The sequence below is a fragment of the Rhagoletis zephyria genome, unplaced genomic scaffold, assembly GCF_001687245.7.
Source record: "Rhagoletis zephyria isolate East Lansing unplaced genomic scaffold, Rhagoletis_zephyria_1.1 Rzeph_scaffold_01364, whole genome shotgun sequence".
Lineage (NCBI taxonomy): Eukaryota > Metazoa > Arthropoda > Insecta > Diptera > Tephritidae > Rhagoletis > Rhagoletis zephyria.
The window spans coordinates 39317-45318 of NW_016158448.1; positions in this window are offsets into that span (position 1 = coordinate 39317).

Here is a 6002-nt window from a genome sequence, read left to right on the forward strand (position 1 = left end):
GAACGTTTTAACTGTGACCAGTTTTTTTCGTGTACATTCTTTAGAGCGTGGTTTTCGTACTTCGAGAGAGGACTTTACTCCTGAATTTCCTACTCAGTCCAATATGTAAAACATGTGCATACACAAACGTCAGTGCTTAGCACATGTGGATTGTAAATCAGCTGATTAGCTTTTGTGTATTCTATTATGAGTGTCGGTCAATTGAGATGCCACACTAGAATATGCTTATACATGTTGGTACGTTTTACGTATACAATGTTACAAATATAAAGGGAGCTTTTCAATTAAAGGTTGCTTGAGAAAACGGCCATTAAAGGAGGAATCACAATGAAATTATCACTTATAATAAAAAATTGACAAACTTAAAAAACTGTCGCGCAGCTACATGGAGACATTATAAATAAAATCGGCTGTGCTAGAGATTTTAAACTATCGATAGTCAACTAGTACTATCGATAGTTTAACCTTTTTTGAGAAAAACTATCACTACTCATCGATAGGGGCAAAAAAATAAAACTATCGATACTATCGATAGTACCATCGATAGTTTGACACCTCTACTATAAAGGCCTACCATGGATATGTCCATACCAAATTTCAAATTCATGTGACGTATGATTTCGAAGTTATGGCTGATTAAAAATTTCACACCCATAGGGAGTGCCACGCCTCTTTTACAAAAGTATATCTACTTTACTATAAGCATTTATCATAGATATGTATGGAAACACACCAAATTTCAAAGTCATGTGACTTACGGTTTCGAAGTTATAGCTGATTAAAAATGTCACGCCTATGGGAGGTGCCACGCCCCCTTATCAGATCCCATTTTTTATATCCTAGTTTACGTCCGAGGTCACGCTCTATACACCAGTTAAAGCCCCATGGAAATTAATTCAGTAGTTCCGGAGATTAGTGAGTTCAAACAGACAAACAATTTACAGTTTTATTATAGTATAGATTGCTTTGTTTGTTTAATTTTTATCAACAAAATGTGAAGAAATAAAAGATATCGTGTTTATCAAAAGAAAAAACTTAAACAAAAATCGTATGGAAAGGACTTTTTTAATATTAAATAACTTTTGCTACATTTCCGTAATATTAAGCCAAATAAAAAATTGATGCACTAAATAGAGTGACTACTTCCTAAACTAAAGAATTCAATGATATTTGTGCTATTTATGTGTTTTAATCTATTCCAAAAATTAATACAAGCCTTGTAGGAAATTTCCTAATTTAGCGATTTTTTTGTTATTTATTAGTTCTAATATATGGTGAAGCCGTGTGGAGCTCGACACATACATAAATATTTTTATACTTGAAAACTCGTAACTAAATAGTTTCCTACACTTGTTTTGAAATAGTATCCACAAATGGATTAAAAGTAGCAAAGAATTATTACGTTTTCTACTACTTTAAAATGCGTTGCCGGAATATGCGTCCCGAAAAAGTGAGGCTAATGCGGTTGACAAACGGGCTCGATTATTTGCATAAACAGCCTTTATTTGGTTTTACTCATGCATTTTCCTCTTTAAAATGCGCATAAGCAGCCGAACAAATGCACGAAATTTTTGGGAATTAACTCGTATCCGGAGAATTGTCGATGACAACACTGGTAAAAACGGTCAGTTGTCTCTTGCACAAGTAAGCAAACAAAGCAGACGAGTATTGCGTCCGCGGTAGACGAGTGGTGAGAGTTTCGGGCTACAAGCCTGTAGCTGCCAGGCAGGGTTGCCACTAACGAAAATTAATAGTTACCTTCTATTTAAAAAAAATCTACCAAACCTGGAAAATATCTACCAAACATTTTTTAGTTATTTTAATAAAAACTATAGATTTGTTCTTTGCTTAGTTTGTCCAATAAAAAAATTTTAGTAAGTAATTTTTCTTTAACAAATGATATTGTATTTGAGGTCATATTAATGACATCTTCTCGGTTTCCTTCAACTAAAAGCAAACATGATGAAACTAAAGGCAACTTTAGTCGACTTCATCATTTGAAAAAACTACAACTGGAGTTATTATAGACAAATACAGTGACTCAAAAAATCGCTTGGTGATTTTTTATAATATTCACAATGTTTTTCAGCTAAAAATTTTGTAATTTTATTTTTGTAAAAGAATATTGTTTGCGCTTTAACGAAAATCATAAAAATCAAGGATTAAAGCTATGCATATACCAAATTTAGAAGATTTTAACAAATTAGCACCAAAATTTCGAACTTTTTTCTCTGACTTTTTAAAACATTTTTGGGTTTACAGTTTTTAGTCCATTGAATTTTAGTTTAACCAACAATGTGCACCTAAAAATTCCCGCTGATTTTAATTTTTTTTTGCCACCGGACTTTTGTGTCTTTTTTTCTTTTTTAATTGAACAACTGCCATTAATAAAACCGGCGTTGATTTTTTTTTAATTTTTTTCGCGAACAATCATAGTGTGTAATTACGTGCCTGTTCGTTTTTTATTTTTATTTGAAGAATCATTTCAAATATTTAGGCAATCAAAAGCTCCTCAGGATTCCAGCAAAATGAGTTTTGAATAGAACACGATGTGTTCGCCTTTTATCGAAAGCGTTCGAAAAATAATGCAATTAAGTAGACTACACTTTTACAAAGAAATTTAAAATAAAAAGATAATTACAAAAAATTAAGCGAGAACGAAAAGTTTTAAAGTACACGTAAAATACTTTAACAAAAATCTACCAAAATGAGAAAAAATTTACCTTTTTACCAACCCGAATTTTTTCTACCAATTTTGGTAATAATTTACCAAAGTGGCAACCCTGCTGCCCGGTTCGATCCTCGGTTGGACCAATTGCGGAACATTTTTTTGTTTTTATTATTTATTTTATATTTTTTTATTTTATTTGATTTATGTATTTTATTTTACTTTATTTTATTTTAATTTGCTTTATTTTATATCACATTTTTTATTTTACAATTAGTAGTAGTAGGCAACCACAACTAACTGAAAGCAACGAAAAAATATAGATCTTATAAAAAAAGAATGAAAACGAAATAAATGAAAATTCTTCTGGCCGTGGGACTCGGACCCACGACCTTGCGGCTCGTTTATCCGCATTACTGCGGATGTGTGCCAGATTATATGCATAAGCTTTGCTGTCTGTCACAGCTTTAAGTTACTGACAACACCTTGGTATTAGTTGTGTTTTTTTACAAATTATCCAGTAACTTGCCAGCAACTCTCCAGTAACTTAATTTCTAAGAATTCGCTCTCATAGAAAAAATTTACAAAAAAGTACGTTAACGCTTTTCCAGTAATAATTTGCAAGTTTCATGAACAGCTGATTAATTGGTTGTTTATTCGCAGCATATTCCTAATAAAACAATATATTTTATATTTAAATATGTTTATTTTGTGAATTTTCACAATAAAAAGACACAAACAGTTTCCTTATTAGTTTAAATTTCATCCAGCAACATGTGATCAGCTGTTTTTCGTACTGGCAAATTCTTACAAGTAAAAATTTATCCAGTAAAATCCAGTAAAAACTTGCAACTTCAGCTGTCATTTTTCGCTCTCTCAATTTCCCCTACTTTGCAAGTTTTTGCGTACGAAAACGCCAAAACATGAAAATTAGTAAAAACTTTTACTGGATTTTACTGGAAATTAGTAAAAAAAACGCAACTATTATCACACCATGGGTCGTAACAGCAGCAGAAGCTATGTAGATGTTATTGTCGTCACCACCGTTTGTGTCATTCGATTAACATTCATTTCGAGTTGTCTGAAACTTCGCAATTTGTTATTATGTTTTGGTGCTTTTTTATTACTGGTTGACGCTTTATACAGAGAGCTGTGTTGCCAGAACTTTTTGGGAAGACCGACAATTTAAATTTCAGAAAAAAAACGGCTAAATGTATCAGCTAAAATTAGGGTAGCTAGATAGTTTAGTAGCATAATCAGTACAGTTGGGATCAAAAATCAGTACAAAGCCATAAAAATCAGTTCATTTTCGTCTTTTTCGTTATTAACAATATAACAACTATATAACAGCGCATTAATTTAACAAAAAACAACTAATAGACGTTTAAATACATATAGTATTAGCAATATAACAATTCATTAGTTAAAATAGATGAAAGGTATTACGTATGTATGTGTTCTCAAATATAGTAGTAAAATGTATTGATAAGTTTTGAAATTTTTTCTTTCCTTACTTAATTAAATTTTTTTTTAAATATAGTTAACAAAACCCAAGTAAGTTGAAGTCACAAACTTTCTAGAAAATTAAAAAAATTTGAAAAATTACAACAAAATATTCATGAAAACATCAACTTTTTGTTCCGAATTTAAAAAAAGAATTGGAGTACGCAGTTTTGTAGCCCATTCAGTTTCAGTATAAGACCCTGCAGGGAAAGCTACTAGTTGTGAACTAGAATTCTACCGGTTTGCGTTTCAGCCCAACTAGTTCACGTTCTATCCTTTTCCAATGTTAGCGAGTGGTATTTTTAACATTGCGATGTCCTACGAGATGTCAATTGTCAGGCTATGCATCAGCATCTACTAGTATAAATACTAGTAGCATCATACCAGTTGATGAGATAGTCTGCCAATTCATGCCCCGTGAAAAGCATAAGTATGCCTTTTTGCTAGCGACGCTCCAGCAGTCACAATGGCCGACAGAGCAAAGCACTCGCGTGGTAAGCCTGAGGTCCCAGGTTCAAATTTTCTATTTTTTATTTTATTTTTATTTTTATAAATTTATTTTTTTGTTTAGGCTTTTTATTGTAATTTTTAAATTTAATAAAAAAAAATATTTTTGTTTAATTTCTTTGTTTTTATAGCACAAGCATTTCTTCCTAAATGTTTTTTTGCAATGCAATTAGATTATCAAATTTGTTATTTATTTATATATTTATAAATTGAATAAATTATTTTTACTTACATTTATTTAACTTTCAACATCCTTTAACTTTAACATCCAAGCGGCCTCGTACCTGCAATTTCAGAACCAGAACCAGTAGTCTTCACGTGACGCCACAGCCGACATTTGTAAGAAAAGCAATTATAATTGCGTTTTATTTTTGGCTTTGGCAATTCAAAGGCAGATGTCGCTGATCGCCTAAGTTCTTCGAAATTGTCGAACTGGTAGGCGCATACTACTTAATGAATTAGTATTTTTTCTAACTGGTTTGGCTTTTCACTGCAGGGAGAAGAGCTCGAGTCAGAATTTGTTTGCATATTTTAAACTACAAATATAAAACATATTTAGATGGTGTGCTTATTAAATACAACATTATCATTAAAATGTTGACTGAAAGGTGTAATACCGAAACATCGAATTAAACGAATGAAATTTAATTAACACTATTACGTGTTTGTTAAACGTGTTTGTCATCAAAGTAAAGCTACACATTTATATCATATCCGAGAGTCGGTAGTTTGCCCCATTTCCAAATTTTTAGAACTTATATTGCACAAGAAGCACAAAACCAGCCGTAGTCTTCTTCAGTTTGAAATACTAAGTCTGTTCCAGGTGCTTCACGATTTGCAGATTTTTACAGGAAGTCGTTCCCGGTCGCAACCTTCCATAAGGTTTATTAATAGCGAAAACAGCTTTTCCTGTTAATCCTATAAAACCTGCAAATCCTGAAGTACCTTGAGCAGGGCTATTATGTTGGGTTGAATTCAAGCAGCTGTTATTTTGCGAAATGCTAGGAAACGAAGCAATTGCAAACTGAAACCTTTTGAATTATGGTTTAAATTTAGTTAATGCTTTCCAAATGCTTTCAATCTGTTCACACATATGAGTTGTCAAAAACCATTTTTTTAACATGTTAACTCAAGTAAATATCAATTATACCAACTTACAAAAATATTTATTAAATGTAAAAATCAGCACAAAATCAGTACAAACTCAAAAAATCAATAGATTTTGCATACTGATTTCGGGTTCCTAAAAATCAGTACAATGAGTGAAAATCTCTCAAGTGGGCCACCCAAAATTGGACGGTCCTGATTTTTTTGCACAAATCAC